Below are 17,469 nucleotides of genomic sequence, written 5' to 3'. Positions count from 1 at the left end.
AAAGGATGGAACGTTTGGTCCGCAGGTTGCAAAGAAACTGACAGCAATGTGTCCACGGAACATCCATTTTGAAGCGAGTATAAGTGGAAAAATTACTAAAGAACATACGAAGAGCTTCTTTAATTCGGTCCTCGCTGAACATGTTGGTGAGAGAGATCTATTACTTTACGATTCCTGGTCAATACACAAAGACTACAGCGTCATTGAAAAATGTTTTCCAAATAAAGATATTACATTTTAAGATATTCCCACCGAAGACAACCAAATACTGTCAACTTCTGGATGTACAATATTTTAGGCAATACAAGTTCTATGTCAGACGTCTTGTTGATTTTGTACGTTTGCAAATATATACCACCCAGGCCACGTTACATGATCGATACTTCAATCATCCGTCTTCACTCCGTCATCTACAACCAACTATCTGCACCGAGATACAGACCTACGTTAACATACGCATGGCAAAGAGCAGGTTATGATATGGATGTTCCTATTGCTTCGTTTGACAATGTGATCACCGTGGCATTTTAGTTTGGACTATTGCAATGTGGGAACATTGTAAATATTGTATTATTTCCACATGTTGCCCTCGTTAAGTGTGCATACTGTTCCATTCCGATGTGTTTTAATTACTTCATTGAAACTCCGCATTTACACTTCGACGTCAAATAAAGGACAACACAGTATATTCTGTTGTGGTAAAGATGACTATGTCAACACGGTACTGCATGTGTTAAGAGTTCTTGTTGCAAGTACGTGTTCAACCTTTTGCCAAATGATACTGCACCACATCTGTTTCTTGTTACTATAATGGTCCGAAGTGCCTGTTACACGGTAGTTTCTGCTGTGAATTGTGTATATGCAATCTTTGTACGCCAAACATTGACTGTACACTAATACGGGGTTTTACAGATAAATGCCCTTGATGGGTAGTAGAACAGACATATCTTCGTATGCTAAGCGCACTTCCAGTCGGTTTTAGCCGTTCGAGCTGGGGTACTTCCCTCGTAAGTGGTATATATGCTGGGAGTCAGTACTTCTCCCCTCAACATTGTTACACAAAAGCATTTTGGGACGCACCGTTGATATGCTCCTATTCATGTTCCCAATTGTCCACAATATGACCTGGTCTGTCATTTGTTTGGTACCTTTCATTACTTGATCCATTGATTAAATCACCGTTACCTTTTGAACCATTCTGTTCATGGTTGAAGAATATTGATTTTATCATAAATAATGGAAATTGCATGAGACCACCCTGGAAGCGCTGTGTATAGGATGTTATTATGTAAGAGTAACAGAGTGTGCGCGTTTCGTGGGAACGTGGCATCAAAAGCGAGATGAAATTTCTAGAGACTCATTAAAATAATTCATTACCCAAGCGAAGCCTCTTCACCGTAGCGTCGGACGCACACCGCTTCGTGGAATCTCGCGGGTATTTTTACCTTGGAGGGAAGAGGAAATTATTTAATATTTTCCGCCACATGAGGAAGGCACAGGATTTTATGCAAGAACTGCAACCAGGGTAAATTCCTGAAAATTTTGATATGCGGCACGACTATAGTTGTAATTGTAAATGATAATCGAGGTACTTGACACATATTGCGGGAAAAATTTCCATACGAGGGCGCGCGTAGTAGAGACCACCCACAACGAGTATGGTAGCGGAGGACGCGAGCCGGATTATAAATACAACAGCCAGGCAGGCTAGACTCATTCATCGGGTGTACCGCTGCTACAAGAAGGTTGTCACGCTGCTACTCGGCGAAGAGAAGATCGTCTTTATCTACAAGCCGCGTACTCTAAGTTCAACCAAGTCTTGGGAAAATTTTCCCCTACACCACAACTGGACGAGACACTGCTCATCAGTTATGGTGGAGCGGTAACTGGAACTGAAGCGGACAAGCAGTCTTATCAGCATCAGGAGCCGACCCAGAGCCATAGGGAACATCTACTCAGGACGACATCCAAGTGGCGATCACCAAATCATCAGAACGAGCTGCAGGAAATACTACCATCAGCCAGGATGTCTCCAGCCGTCAAACCACGTGTGCCACCTGCATCTAAAGTCATCGTGATGCAGTAATCTGGGACGTCCGCAGGGGAGCCGTTCCGATATGTTCATAGACAAAGGTCAGAGCTTTCCAATGTAATAAGCATGCTGCACCATAACCGATTCAGACAGTAGAGAGGTTTGGCCTTCAGCCAACATGTAAATACTTTAGGGTAAATAGTCGTGTATATAGTATCTATGCCCCAGGACTCGAACTCAGGATAGTATAAATTTGCATATTGGTAGTGTTCTTTGTTAGTGTAGTCTTTCTTGTCTGCGGTATTGTCATGGTTGCATATTTTATTTCACGCATTTCAAGTATCGGACCATGACGGTCTCAACGCTGTAACTAAGACATGCAGTTATATATATTTCCCAGGGCATGTCTCTTGTTCAACGTAAATTTTGTTGTGTAATATCTCGCGTTTAAGATCTTCAATAATCCCTTAAACCCACTCGGGTTGCTATATCAAGTTGAGCGAGTCAGATCCTTAGAGGACTATGAGGATTGAGTAATAAGCTGATTGTGCTCGAAGATGTAAATGAGGCCCTATCGCGTAATAATTGAAGTATATTTATGTGAGAGGTGAGCACCTCGGAGATGGCCAGATAATGAATGTGGTGTTGATAGCGCCATACATAATTGATATAAGCCTGTTGTAGGTATCAGCGAAACGATGTTGAGTTGGTAATGTAATGAGTATTATGGCCTGTAGCCAATATATTATAATTATAGCTACAGGAGGGCCAGATTCACTCGAGGAGGCTGAAAGAGACTCCCCAATATCTGTGTTTACACTCCATCAGCTGTGGGTTATATTTAGCCGAGAGGATGGCCGCTTACTTGTTAAGAGTCCGCAGTGTGAGAGGCGAAGGATGTAGTGTGTGACGTCATGACACGGAAGTCTGTAGGTTAAAGCTGGGAGGTGTCTGTCAAATATAGTGGAGAACAACGACCTTTATATTACGGTCCCAGTAGAGGTAGTGGGTTTCTGTTTATAAATGTCATTCATTGAGACCTGCACCTAGTTTGATATATCGGCAGGACAGAATGTTAAAATTCTTGTTATTTATATGATGTTGTAAGTGTGTTGCTCTTAGAAGGTCTAGGGTTTGATTCCTCGACGAAGCTGTGTAAATATCATGTTGGTTTGAGATCTGTAGGATGTTTTTAGAGCACTGAGGCAGAGATCTGTGTAGATCGAAGGAAGTGAGTAGGAGACGTGACTTGCCTAGTGGGAAGATTCGTATTCTGATATTCATTTATTTACATAATGTTGTATGGTTGTTGCTGCCCTGGAAGTTGCCTGGCGATGAGGCTTCCTCTGACTCGAATACAGATATATCACCACAAACGACGTCCTCCAGATAACGTCTATGAATTATATATATAATATCCCTCATATTTGCCTTGGACATTTGTCAATTATAATTAACAGATTATTATGTAATAAACCAGATTGTTAAGAGTGAATGCAGCTAAATTTTGAATTATTTTGGTTATCGTTGTCCACACCTTGCATTCTTTCATTGGTATCCTCTTTATTTAAATGTATATTAGTACCCTGTTTTATACCCGTAACCCCTGATTAATGCTGTAATTCTGGAGCTTTGGAGGGGATACTCTTTGCGAGGTAAGCTATGTGCCATGTATATTCACTTTGGGTGGATGTATTGTACACTATGATGCACTTAGTTCGATCTCGGCTGTAGCCTGAGTGGAACTAAGTCATTATAGGGCACACTTTATTATATAGTTTCTATCATTTAACTCTTTCCAGTACCGTATAAAGAAAATTATATGTGGTCCTTTGTCTGTAATGCCATTTATTTCGCCAAATTTTGATATATTTGTCCGTTTCCGGTCAATTCAAGATCGTATCAGTAGATTTTAGCTTTCGTGTCTGTTTGTTTTCTGCCTGTTTGTTCCACCATAAAGATTAAACGGCTGAATAGTCCTCCACCAAATTTCATATTTAGAGTCTACTCATCCAGGAGCAGGTTTCGATATGCATATCATTTAAAAACCACTGAAGAGACTAAGAGTTTATAGGAAGACTGGAAGAAGTTCTTCAATTTTCTTTTACAATATTGATTAGACGCAAATTCTGTAGACTGTATGAGAAACGCCCCTTAATTTTAAATAATTTATGTTATAAACATAATTTCGCTTACTCTTCAGATGTCGGAGAAAATTACTATTTTCTACGGACTTCAGGCTCTGTAGCCAGTGATGGACACCCTCGCACACCTACAGTTATCTGAAGGATCCATAACAGGATAAAATCATTGGATTCATCATATTTACCTCAGCTTTAAAATTACCCCCGCCCATTATAATATCTGAATACCGAGGTAACATGAGATATAACTTTTCGCTTTGGTGTCTGTCTGGTTATCTATCTGTTTGTACATTCCCAAAAGTGAAAATATGCTGGAATTATTTGAACCAAATTACGCATAAAGATTCTACTCACACAGGATTGTGTTATCGGGTGCATATGATGTCATGGTTATCACGTGGATTTGGTATTTATAGCAAATATTTTCCTTAACAATAGGTCTATCAAAAGACCGTACACAACAAACGTTTAAGAATAAATCATTTCCGTTACTTTATGCCATGTACGTGTTTATCGTACGTCGGATAACGCAGATGATTCCGAAAATTTGGATCTTTGTTTCAAGTCCCACGAGAATTGTCGTGCATGTCAATTCAGGTTCGGCAATGGGAAAAACTAAAGAGCCATTTTACCCTTTTCGATAGGACAGATCTTAAGGGAGGTATCATCAATGACAGAGCACCACGCCAGTGGTCAGTGATGCAATATGCAACCTGAGAACAATGAAGAATTTCGCACACCTTCGGACCAGGAACAGTACCGTAACATAAGTTCGGAAATCGTCATCATTCTTTCTCGACTTCGTTCAGCTTAATCATATACAATACTGCCACGCGCTTTCGTACGAAAATATCATTTTAACATGTCACATTAAACGTGTGAATAGAGCCCTGTTACTCCGTATAAATTCCTGAAAGTAGCATGTAATCTAATGCAAATTCCCTTGCGAAGAAGGAGTACAAATGCTAGCTTGTCAATAAATCTCACAATTTAAGGACAGTTCTGGTAAAAGTGTGTACTTACTTATTATTTTATTACGGCAGGAAATTGTGTAATATAAGAAGACTAACTGCAAAATACAAACACTTTTCATTTACACCACCGACATTTCTCAAAAGCTTCTTCCGTATGAACTCCAAATAATCTACTCACATACCCTGTGAAATTTCCATACATCATAATGTTATTTACGAGTACACATACATACTCTTCCACATTATAGTTTTCTTTCTTCCCCTTTCACAGTTATCCTTCGAATTACTCACACTTCGTATATTCTCCCGATGCACTCTCCACACCTTCCTCATTCAATTTCCCACATACACCTCCCATAGTTTCCTCCTAATATTCCAAATAAATTTTCTCCGCAGCCCCCTCACGCACCCAGCAGAATTTTCTCACATTTCCTGTACATTTTCCACAATCTATTATCAACTTTCTATAGATATATGCATCACAACAGTATTTTCCACAAATCAAATTAAAACTTTATTCGTGACAAACGAAAAATACAATTATGAAACGCAAGCCGAATAATCTAATAAACATTAATTAATGTCCCGATACGGACTCCGTCCCTAACTATTACCGACCACAGTTAATTAATTAACTTTAATTAAGCACAGTATTCCATATTGTATTTATACTGTACGTTTGTGTGTTTACTGGCATTAATCAGACTTATGAATACTTTACGTAATTTTAATAATCTTCGGCTTTCACGTAGAACTACTGCGGTACGTAGATTAATGAGAATCAGAGTGCGGCTTGGAACTGGCCGTTTCGTCCATAATTATTACTATCCAGGTATGCATACATTTCTACTGATGTAACTTGTTAAGTACGGATATTAAATAAATATAGATATTTACAGCTTTTATCACTACAGTATCTAGTATTTTACTTTTAAAATCTCAGTGTGAGAAAACAATGCATTTCTATTGCATTACATCCTCTCATATTCGTGGTACCTTTTAAGTTTCTACACTTTTACCTCGGGACCCGTAACTTCAGAATTTAATCATAATCTGCTAGCTTGGCACTTATTTCAATTACAACCTGCAGCAGAAGATATTAAACTCCCAATTAATCTCTTCACATCTACTCGTCACAATGTGCCCCACAATTCTAGCCGATTCATTTGCACCACTATTTCAAATATCATTAAGAATTAATAGTCCAAACAGCTACATTTTAATGGTAAATTCATTGCCTCAATGGTATGCTTTCAACCTATTTTCCAACAGCGTCCTCAGGAACAGATTATAGGGATACACACATGTCTTCTGTCCGTTACCTATATTTGGGTTACGAGACAGTTTGTGGTCGTATAGTACATACGATTTTTAATTCAATCTCTTCATGGAGAATGTTGTAGTGTTGAGAGTTAGTGCTTGGTTATACTTCATACTCTGCTGGAGTGGTTAAAATGTGTACGTTATAGCTGAGGTGAAGAATTTTCATGTCTATGTACTCGTATGTGTATGTGGTAAAGGTTTCGGGGCTGCCGAGACGAGATTTTTGTGAAGTGCTTGGTTCATGTAGAAGGACGTGATTTCAATTCCTCGTCAAGATTTCAGTGAATTCAGAAACGATGCTTGAACGTCTTGACTGAGCCAAGGTCCTGAAGTAGACGCAGTATACCCCGAAACTGAGTACCAGCTTAATTCCTGAGGCAAAGATGGCTAGGCATAATTTAGTTGTAGTGGTTAACTGTAAGTGACGAGGTTACAAAAGGTGGAAGCCTTTATCTTCCCCTCCTCCAAAGGGACTTCATAGACTGTACGGAAAAAGCTTCGCTTGGCTTGGCTCTGCTCGCATTGGCAAATGAAAATTCTGAGGTATAATTGAGTGCTCTGATATATTCTGAGCAAAAGAGGAAGAGGACGACCCAGAGTGTCTTATTTCAAGAACCTGCTTCTGAGGATGAAGTCCAAGACCTACGCTGAGTTGAAAAGACTGGCTCAAGATAGACAACTGTGGTTGCAGCGACAAGGCTTAGCCTTTAGAATATGATGATGATGAGGTCACTTGTGAAATTCTGGCCAGTTCACCAATATACAGTCTGGAATTTACTGCATTTGAGTCTTGTAAACACCAGGAAATCCATACCTTGATATTGCCGGGCAAGTTGCTGTGTGGTTTGGGTCACGTAGTTAACAGCTTGCATTAGCGATAGAGTGAGTTCGAACCACACTGTCGGCAGCCCTGAAGATGGTTTCCGTGGTTTACCGCTCTGAAAGCAGGCAAATGCTGGGGCGGTATCTTAATTCAGGCCACAGTCGCTTCCTTCCTACTCCTAGCATTTTCTTGACCCAGAGTTCCCATAAGACCTATCTGTGTCAGTACGACATAAAGCAAATAGCAAACGAAACCCTACATATTCTATTAAGAGCTCTGTTCTTTATTCTAAATGCAGTCTTATACCATAATTTCAAAGCACACCTATATTTCAAAACACTCAAACACACAAAATCTTACCCACAAAATTCGCTATAGTCGATGTATTTTTTCCAGGCCCTCGAATATTTACGACTTATAGATATACGAAATTTACAAACTCTGTCTTTTACTCTCTCGCACGAGCCACTCAATACTGGTCCTAACATCCTCCTTTTGAATTAGATCAAATTAGGTTCCATCCTTCTTATTCTTTGCCAAGTGTCACTCCCCGCTTACTGGTGTATTTTCAACAAATCAAGGTAAAACATTACTATGATTGGCAGTCGTATTAGATGTGTGTTATCACCATTCTTCTAATAGTATATGACTTTAAATCCTTTATGTTAGATGGTACGACGTAAACAAATGTTTAATATATTAACAGAACGTTCAGGAATGACATTGCTGTTCAGAGTAGGGTTGGGCACTATGTCCCTGTTTCGGTACAATGTGCCGGTGCACAGTTATGTTCCTCTGTTCCAGAACACCGAGTGTCAATTGTTCCGAAACATTCTCAAGCGAGCCGGAGACACTGAATCGCTGTCCCATCAGAAGCGCCACTATGCACTGCCCTTCGCCTACTAGCTGAACTATGCAGCGGGCGCACGGGACGCGGGACTGTAACTGCGCAGTACGGATGCGCGCGACTGAAGCCTGGAATCGAGAGCGTCGACTCCATCGACTCCGAACACCAGTCTCGGTTCGCATGAAGCCTCTCGACTCCAAGTAAACTTGATGCGCATTACCGGGCCGCACGGTCGCTTCGCATGAAGCCTCGCGACTCCAAGCGAACTTGACTCTCATTGCGGGGCCGCTTGCGTGTAGAGGCGCGGAAAATAACATGAAATATCTTACATGTTGCTGCTCATTTGCCCATTGGGTTTTTCAAGAGTATTTTAGAGTGAAGTACGATATCGTTAACGAAGACGACGAGTGTAATGGTGTAGTTGAAATAAAATTAAACGTGTCATGTCAAAAAGTATCGGCATAGTAGACCACGGACATTTAATTTCACGTCTTTATTTGTCGTGATCAGGAAATTGATAAACAGATATCGATGGGAAATCATTATGAATTGCACATGAACAATGAAAACAAATCTAATATGGGTAGATCCTCTAACATAATTCGAACATAGATTACATCAGCAAAAGCCTCCGCGGCTCAGGCGGCAGCGCGTTGGTCTCTCACCGCTAGATTCCGTGGTTCAAATCCCGGTCATTCCACGTGAGAATTGTTTTTCTCCGGGTACTCCGGTTTTCCCTGTAATCTTCCATTCTAGCAACACTCTCCAGCATCATTTCATTTTATCTGTCAGTCATTCATCATTGCCCCAGAGGAGTGCGACAGGCCTCGGCAACCGGTACAATTCCTACCCCCGTCGCAGGACGGGGCCTTCATTCATTCCATTCCTGACCCGGTCACTGACTGGAAAACAGGTTATAGGTTATCATTTATAATTCAAGGACCACGTTAAGTCTTGTTGCATTATTATTATTATTATTATTATTATTAGTAGTAGTAGTAGTAGTAGTAGTAGTAGTAGTAGTAGTAGTATACACAAAAGCCCCTTTTCGCGACAGCCTTGGTAGGCCTTCGCCTGCCAAGTGACCTCTGCCCAGCTCGAAGGCCAGTAGATTACGAGGTGACGTGTGTTCAGCACGACGAATCCTCTTGACCGTTATTCCTGGCTTTCTAGACCCGGTCTCTACCTCAACGTGATCACGAAACCTGAGATACAGGTAAAAATCCCTGACCTGGCCGGAATCGATCCCGGGGCCTCCCTAGACTGCAGAGGCGGCTATTAAGACGCACAATGTTTGGTAAAATATTTGTTGTAAAATCACACTCTAAGCACTCGCTTCTTTCTTTCTGTTTTATGCCCCAGACCAGGGGTATTAATCATTTACAATTAAACAAAACTAACCCAGCCGAGAATCAAACCCGGGGCCGCCGGGTAACCGGCGCACGCGTTGCCCCCTACACCGCGGAGCTGAACTCTTTGAAGTTAATATTGGCGATTATGTAAACGTATACTGTCAGATTATTATTACCACTACAATTATCGTCATCGTCGCCAAAATAGACCTACAACATTAACACTAACAATGATAAAATCCCGAAACAATATTTAATGTTTGCTGGCACAGTCATCTTGTATTCATCGAATCACGAGTTACCAAGGGAGGAACGTTGAAGTATAATTCCAAGCAGTTCCGACAATAGTTGATAGATGGCGTTACTGCATCAGTGGAGTCGACACTGGAGTCGAGAGTGTCGGTTCCAGAGGTAGCAGTCTCGACTCTTCGCGACTCCGTTCGCAGCCCATCCCTACTGCGCAGTATAGAGAGAACTTCGAGAGGCAACATTACATGCTCCGCGCCAGTGGGAACTGGGAATGTGCCTGTACGGAACGTGCTGTGTGGTGTGTGGCTGTGTGTAGTTATGGCCATGGTCCAGCATAAAGCTGCAGGGAACGTGAACGAACAGTCGGAACACTGAAATTCGCGCCCACTAATCACGTTTAAAGGCTGCTTTTAGGTTAAGATTTTTCCGGTCAATATAAAATACACATAACACGGTTACAATTGCAGTGCAGGTGTTTAGAAGTAACCAATTCAAGAATATTTTCACCAGTTGAATGTATTGGCCTGTATTGTGAGTAATTAGTGAGTAATTAATATCTCGAAAACTTCCCTCAACACTTTCTCGGGGATTGACGTTAAACATTAATTTGGACTTTAAGGAAACTTTTAAGCCCAAGAAAAATATGGGTCGTCGCTTTGGAATTAAAAATATAACTGGATGAATACATTGTTGTACTTTCGTGCTGTTAGGTCGGGCGCACATTGAGAAGCAGTTGGCCGCAGAGCAGGGAAGAGCAGAGCAGAACAGCGCGAAGCTTACGAAACTGCGAAGTGGACGTGAGCGCACATTGCTACGCAGGGTCTCGTCGGTTTTCAGAAATAACATGTTTTCTTTAGACTCTCTGATACCGGGGCATCCAGTATAAAGAGGCTCTTTTTTTCTTTTTCTTCAAGCATTCGCGATTTTTCTCATTTTGTTAGTCATCTTCACAATTTCCCTTGTGCTGATGGCAACGCGGTTATTTAGCTTAAGACAATCGCAATAAAAACAACCACCTTCGCCAGTTTACAAGACTGAACAATATTTCTATGTTACCGATGTTCGGCGTTCATATGGACTAAGCAAAGAATGTAATTCATGATAATTTTTTATACTTTTTACGTCGCACCGACACAGATAGGTCTTATGACAACGATGGAATAGGAAAGGGCTAGGAATGGGAAGGAAGCGAGCATGGCCTTAATTAAGGTACAGCCCCCAGCATTAGCCTGGTCTGAAACTGGGAAACCACGGAAAACTATCTTCACGGTTGCCGACAGTGGGTTTCGAACCCCCTATCTCCCGAATGCAAGCTCATAGCAAGGCGATCCTTACCGCACGACCAACTTGCATGGTAAATTCATTAATAGGATCACAGTGGGGGAGAGGAAAAAATATGTATTTACAAATGTACTGCTAGATTTTCATCTAGTTGTCACAAGACACAAGATACCAAAATCAATCAACATTGACAATCTGTTGTGAACGCTTTTGCATTTATATTTGACAAGACATGATAAATGATTTTCTTTATTTATCTCTTCACATAAATGTGATGATGGATGACGGCGACGGAGTCGGCGATGAGGCTCTCCATAATCAGCATTAGATGTTTGTCTTAAATTCTATATGTTGCGAGAACTTGGGTCACGGATTGTTTCATAGATATATGAGGATTACATTCTTTTGTTTGCTGTTTGTTTAAAGTCGCACTAACATATCGAAGGTTTTCGGCGACGGAAGGGTGGAAGGTTGGGAAGGTAGCGGGCGTGGCCTTAATTAAGGTAAAGCCCCAGCATTTGCATAGTGTGAAAATGGGAGACCACGGAAAACCATCTTCAGGACTGCCGACAGTGGGGTTCGAACCCACTATCTCCCGAATGCAAGCTCACAGATGCGCGACCCTAACCACACGGCCACTTGGTCGGTGGATTACATTTTAGGCCTTTCTCTAAACTACCTTGTTACGCAGCGTGAATAAAATGATTTATAGCCTAGACTGTAGTGCCTTATTCCCCGAATTTACATACCGATTTTCATTAAATTCTGTTCAGCCATTTTCTCACATACATACATACATACATACTGACCCCTTTAGGTCCATATTGAGGGATACCTACCTTCCTTACCTATCACCAAAGTTCATGAGATCTGTCTCTTGGGTCGTATCGGGTTCTTCGTCACTTGCTGAGGTAAAGGTAGGGTTCAGTAATTCTAATCTATCTACTGGAATGAAAGGTCTATTTAAAAGATTCCTATTTATTCAGGAAAATTCTGAAGCAACTGATATGTCAACTGTGTCATAGAAGTCAATTGTGTCCACTGGACACCACAAATATTTTTACATAAAGGTCAGAACACTGGTGTGTGACTTTAACGTAACTGCCTGATGGGCATTCTTACTAGAAACCATTGTCTCAATTATTCATCATTTAAGAAAGGAAAGTCTGGAAATCCTTAAATTCGGCTTCCATGTGAGACCACATGTACCATCATAGTGATTCGTTATGGTCCAGCCCTCGTAACACGAACTCTGGACTCTGGGTATAATTAAGGCCGTCCAATCGGTGTGTGCCCCACAGTGGTTCTACGGAATGGACCCTTAATTGAATCGATGTGACCTGCGTCTATGTCATGGACCGACATCTAATCTTCTAAGTTACTTGAAAGTCATTGTGGATGATGACCGCAAGTAAATGATGCTACAATGACGTATGGCCCTAATCTAAGTCACTGAGGTTGATGACCCCTGACCATCCAAGTTTCTAAGCTGAAGGCTAAACACAATTAAGTTACATCGGTTGATGACCAAAGTTTCCACTTTACTATCCCCAGCACATTCACTGCTCAATCATCAAAGTTCAATAATTACAACAATAGCAATGCTCACAAACTTTGTGGCAGTAAAATCCATTTCCTTCGGATATGTCCCTTTAATCGTTACTTTATATTTTAATATTCCCCCAGAAAAACAAACTAAAATTTCCAGAATGCATCTCCAAGTTATTCGCTTGATTAAAGTTATTTCAAAATGCGGTTTCACTGAATTTAATAATTAAATAAATTGAAATGATTTAACGAAATGTTAAAGATCAGTAAATTTTATCTCCGCGGACTCTGGTTTCTTCACAAATTCCTACGCAGCTGTGATGTAAATTCAATATTGCGATGTTTATGTGGCTGGAAAAGAATTGTTACATAATTCATGTCCAGTTATATATCTTGTCTCACACTGTTAAAATCTAATCTAGTCCTAACCGTTATTAACACTTGGATATCCTGATAATCTACGTACAAACTAAAACTACTCGCCATATATTTACGATGTCATATCTCGTCATTACCATTTATGAATTTTGCACACCCCTCACAGACAAACCGATCATCACAACCACCGCTCTATATTTTGGACAACCCTGAATTTGGTTACTCCGTTCCTTATACTCAAAGTTCGTTATTTCGAATGTTCATTACGTCCCCAATTACAGTATTTCACAATACTCAGATCATTACCGGCTATGAATTTCAACTAAATCCAGCATTTTAATGTTTTCCCTAGCCGAGAATACAGTACAATCTCAATTCCACGCCTGTCCCGTTATCACAGTTGAGGCCTCTCACCCCCCAAGTTCGCTTGGCAGATACATGAAACACCCGGTTCGTTCTACCTGACTGACTTCTCAAAATGCTCCCTTTAAACTCTGCCGACATAATTAAACAAATACGATATTCTAACCAACAAAATGCACAGATTATGCTTCAAGATGCCCACACTAATTATACGCGTCGCCAATTAATACCGCTATGGATTTCTATGAATTTCTTTCCATTCTCAACATTATAAAATATTCCTCGGGCTATCATGTCCCGGCTTCAATGACAGGACTCTAACCTGATTCGCACATCTCATCTCAACTCATATAAAACATTCCTCGGGCTTCCGTGTCCCGGCTTCAATGACAGGACTCTAACCTGATTCACAAATCTCATATCAACAAAACTAACCTCTGTTTCCCAGCTCCACAATTATCATCGACAAAGAAATGGAATAAAATCCTTACTAGAAATCTCGACGTCTAATATGGCACAATGCATTACTCATGAATAACTTCGCATAAATGAGATCGTATTTAATAACTTGATTTTTATGAACAAAATGACAAACGTTCTACTAGATCTTTTTATTGTCAGTCAGACACAGTTTAAAATGGGCATAGAAAAACGTTTCTCTCCGTGACCAAATTCATCACCCTAGGTTCTCACCTGACAGCGCGCTTCCACTCGATTGAAAATGAGTAACCATGGATTATTATTATTAACGTCAAATTGCAGACAGAAAAATTTTACGTCGAATGAACATCTTTATTTGACATCACAAAATATAGGCAGTACACTCACACGGATGACGATCTACATTGGACGTGATATCACTTCGGAACCCTATTCAATAACATTTTACAACATTATACGGCACTCGCAAGACTTCAAAATTTTATCCAAGTGGAATATAAAACAAATGACTCTTTTAGTCGTACTCTCACATTTACAAAACTTAGTAGGGGTGACCACTGCGTCGTATATCCCCATTCAAATACACTTTTAGAGATCACGAGACAAGATATAAGAGGTAGTAAGATGGAAAGTCACCTACCTCATGTCCTCACGCCAGTGTTCGTCATAGGGCTCACCTGCGACCCTGGCATTTTATTTAGCCATTTTTACATTCATGGCTTTACAAACAATTTTTTTATATTTCTCCACGTTTCCTGGAATAAAGCATTAAAAAAAAGAAAATAACCTTCACTTGTTTGCGGAGCGCACACGATGGATTATAATTATTTCCGCACACGAATTACATAATCACATTAGAATTTATTCAGTACTTTGACCGTCCTATCTGGTACCATTATTTCACTCAAGAAAACTATCTCCTCATGGAGTCAAGACTTAGCCGCAATGGCTAAAATCTGCAGTTGAACTCAGTCTACTTTCGTTGTTTGATTTCGCAGAGCAGCTCAACAATTTTTCGTCCGCTTTGTATCACAAATGCCGGAGAAGGAGACTTCGTCATGGCGTCCCTTCATATTTATAGCAGTTACCCCCTCTCTTCGGATCTCTCCCTTTGCCGCCAAGAAAATTTATATAAATTTTCTGACTTACCTAAACTGTAATTACAAGAGTTTTGAAAATGACTACATGCTTGCTACATTTCTGGCGGTAGTGTTCATGGACATTTAAAACTTTTACGGGTTCGATTTGTGAGATGATTGACCTCCTTTGATAGGCACTATATTTTTTGACTTGGCTTGGGTCGCCATGTACACGCGCTTTGAAATAGTTCACAAAAATGACTTGAGATTCTTCCGCCGTTGACACGTGTGGCTGATGTCACGTACCCCAGAGCGTGGGACCGAAGGTAATCACCCCCTCGTCACGTGTCAAATCCATGCTATCAAGAATCCAACTTTTAAATGATTGTCGATTTATGCATTATGTTCTTAGGGCACAAAGGTCATGGGTTCAATACATACATACATACATACATACATACATACATACATACATACATACGTACATACTGCATTGCAGTCCACATGATTCACATAGTACCTACAAAACATGGTGAGACTGAATGGCTGTGGTAATTTTCTCCTCCATTTCTTTAACTAACTGCGTGATACGTGCGCAGGAAACTGTGTTTCGAAGACAGCGCGTGGTAGGCGGAAGTAGGTGCAGAACCGGCCTGGTCCGCTCTGTCCTGCCCTGTCTGTCAACTTGCGATGGTGCAATGATTTGTGTGGATTACAAAAGTCTGCTCTGCGCTGCACTGCTTTAGCTGCTTCGCCTGCGTCCCAATGTGCGCCCCGCCTTATGCTCTCTGCACTTCGAATTCCTTCCCTCTCAACTTCCATTTACTTTCTTCAATATCTCGACAATTTTCCTCAATACTTTCTCGGGGATTGACGTTAAAAATTAATTTGGACTTTAAGGAAACGTTTAAGCCCAAGAAAAATATGGGTCGTCGCTTTGGAATTACAAATATAACTGGATGAAAACATTGATGTACTATCGTGCTGTTATGCTCTCTGCACTTCGAATTCCTTCCCTCTCAACTTCCATTTACTTTCTTCAATATATCGAAAATTTCCCTCAACACTTTCTCGTGGATTGATGTTAAAAAATTATTTGGACTTTAATAAGGAAACTTTTAAGCCCAAGAAAAATATGGGTCATCGCTTTGGAATTAAAGATATAACTGGATGAAAAAATGTTGACACTCCAACACAGGGCGGCACACAGCCGGTATCGACAGGCAGACACAGCCAAGGCCAACTAATCTATCCAGTGCGGCCTTGGCACAGCACGTTCGGTTCAGGCACATTCCAGCTGAAGCGGAGCATGTCCTGTTGCTTCACAAAGTTCTCTCTAGGACGCAGTTACAGTCCTGTGTCCCGTGTCTCGGCACTCTGTACCGAAACACTCCGCCTCAAGCTCCTAATGTTGCGGAACAAGTGAATGTTCCGGTCTGCCCAACCCTACTTCAGAGAGGACATGCGTTTTACCACGCTCTGGCTATGGAGCCGAGCTCTGCATTCGGGAGACGAGTGGGCTCGAGCCCGACCATTGGCTGTCCTGAGAAAGGTTTCCGGATGTTTCCCATTTTCACTTCCACGTAACAGATGGGACAGTTCCTATTCCTAGGCCACAGCCGATTCCTTCCACTTCCTTACCCAATTTCATTCACCTTTATGCATTTCACCTTTATTAACTCCCCAAATGAGGTCGGCATCAGGAAGGGCATGCCAGAAATTTCATCTCGACCCCGTATCAAGAACCGGGACAAGGAGTAGACATATATATATTCAGGAATGGCGTTAGATTGGTAGGAAGTTTTAAAATGATTATCATGAAATACAATCGCATTACTCACGAATCCAGTGCCAATGGTCTGCATTACCCCGTGAAAACCTGGTAAGCTTAAAACTAGGCAGTCCTTTTTTAAATCTAGTGAAATTTATAGACAGAAGAATGTTGCAGAAGAAAGAGGAAAACTGCTTCCTTTCACTTTTATGTTACATCCACTATATCTGGCTACAAAAGGAGTTAGCAGATGACTTCCATTATATCTACTGTACAGTACATACACAGTGTGAGACAATAAAGTAAAACACTCCTATCAAGCAAATAGTATACTTATAAATACGTTCTAGTTAAAAACTCGTACATTACAAAATATTTTGTATTAAAACAATACGAGTCATATATTTTTATAATTAGGTTAAAACTGCTGAAGTTCTTACCAATACATTTATTATGAAATATATATGTACTTATTGTTTCAATCATGGAAGTACTGCGTATCAAACAGTAACATCCGTGACGTGGGACAGTACATTTCCCTGATCCTGTTAATGATAAGATAACGTATCTGTCAGCGCTGGTGTGTAAGTGAATCCGGAGGCAAGTCACTTATATGTGGGAAGTTAATTTCCGCCTCGCTCAAACCGAGAGGAGAAGTGACAGTGCCTGGCGATATCGACAAGCCTCAGCTGACGTCTAAAACTTATCCTAAACCCTTTATTGGTTTAGCTTTCTTGCGCTTCAGCAAATCTTCCGATGATTACTGACCTTAGTTCGCAGAATAGTCGCAGTATATTACAATGTCAGTCATGAATATACATTGTACTACTGAGCTAATCCATAATTAATGCACACTTCTTCTCA

Source organism: Anabrus simplex, chromosome 2 (genome assembly GCF_040414725.1).
Source record: "Anabrus simplex isolate iqAnaSimp1 chromosome 2, ASM4041472v1, whole genome shotgun sequence".
Taxonomy (NCBI): domain Eukaryota; kingdom Metazoa; phylum Arthropoda; class Insecta; order Orthoptera; family Tettigoniidae; genus Anabrus; species Anabrus simplex.
This window is presented reverse-complemented; position numbering follows the sequence as displayed.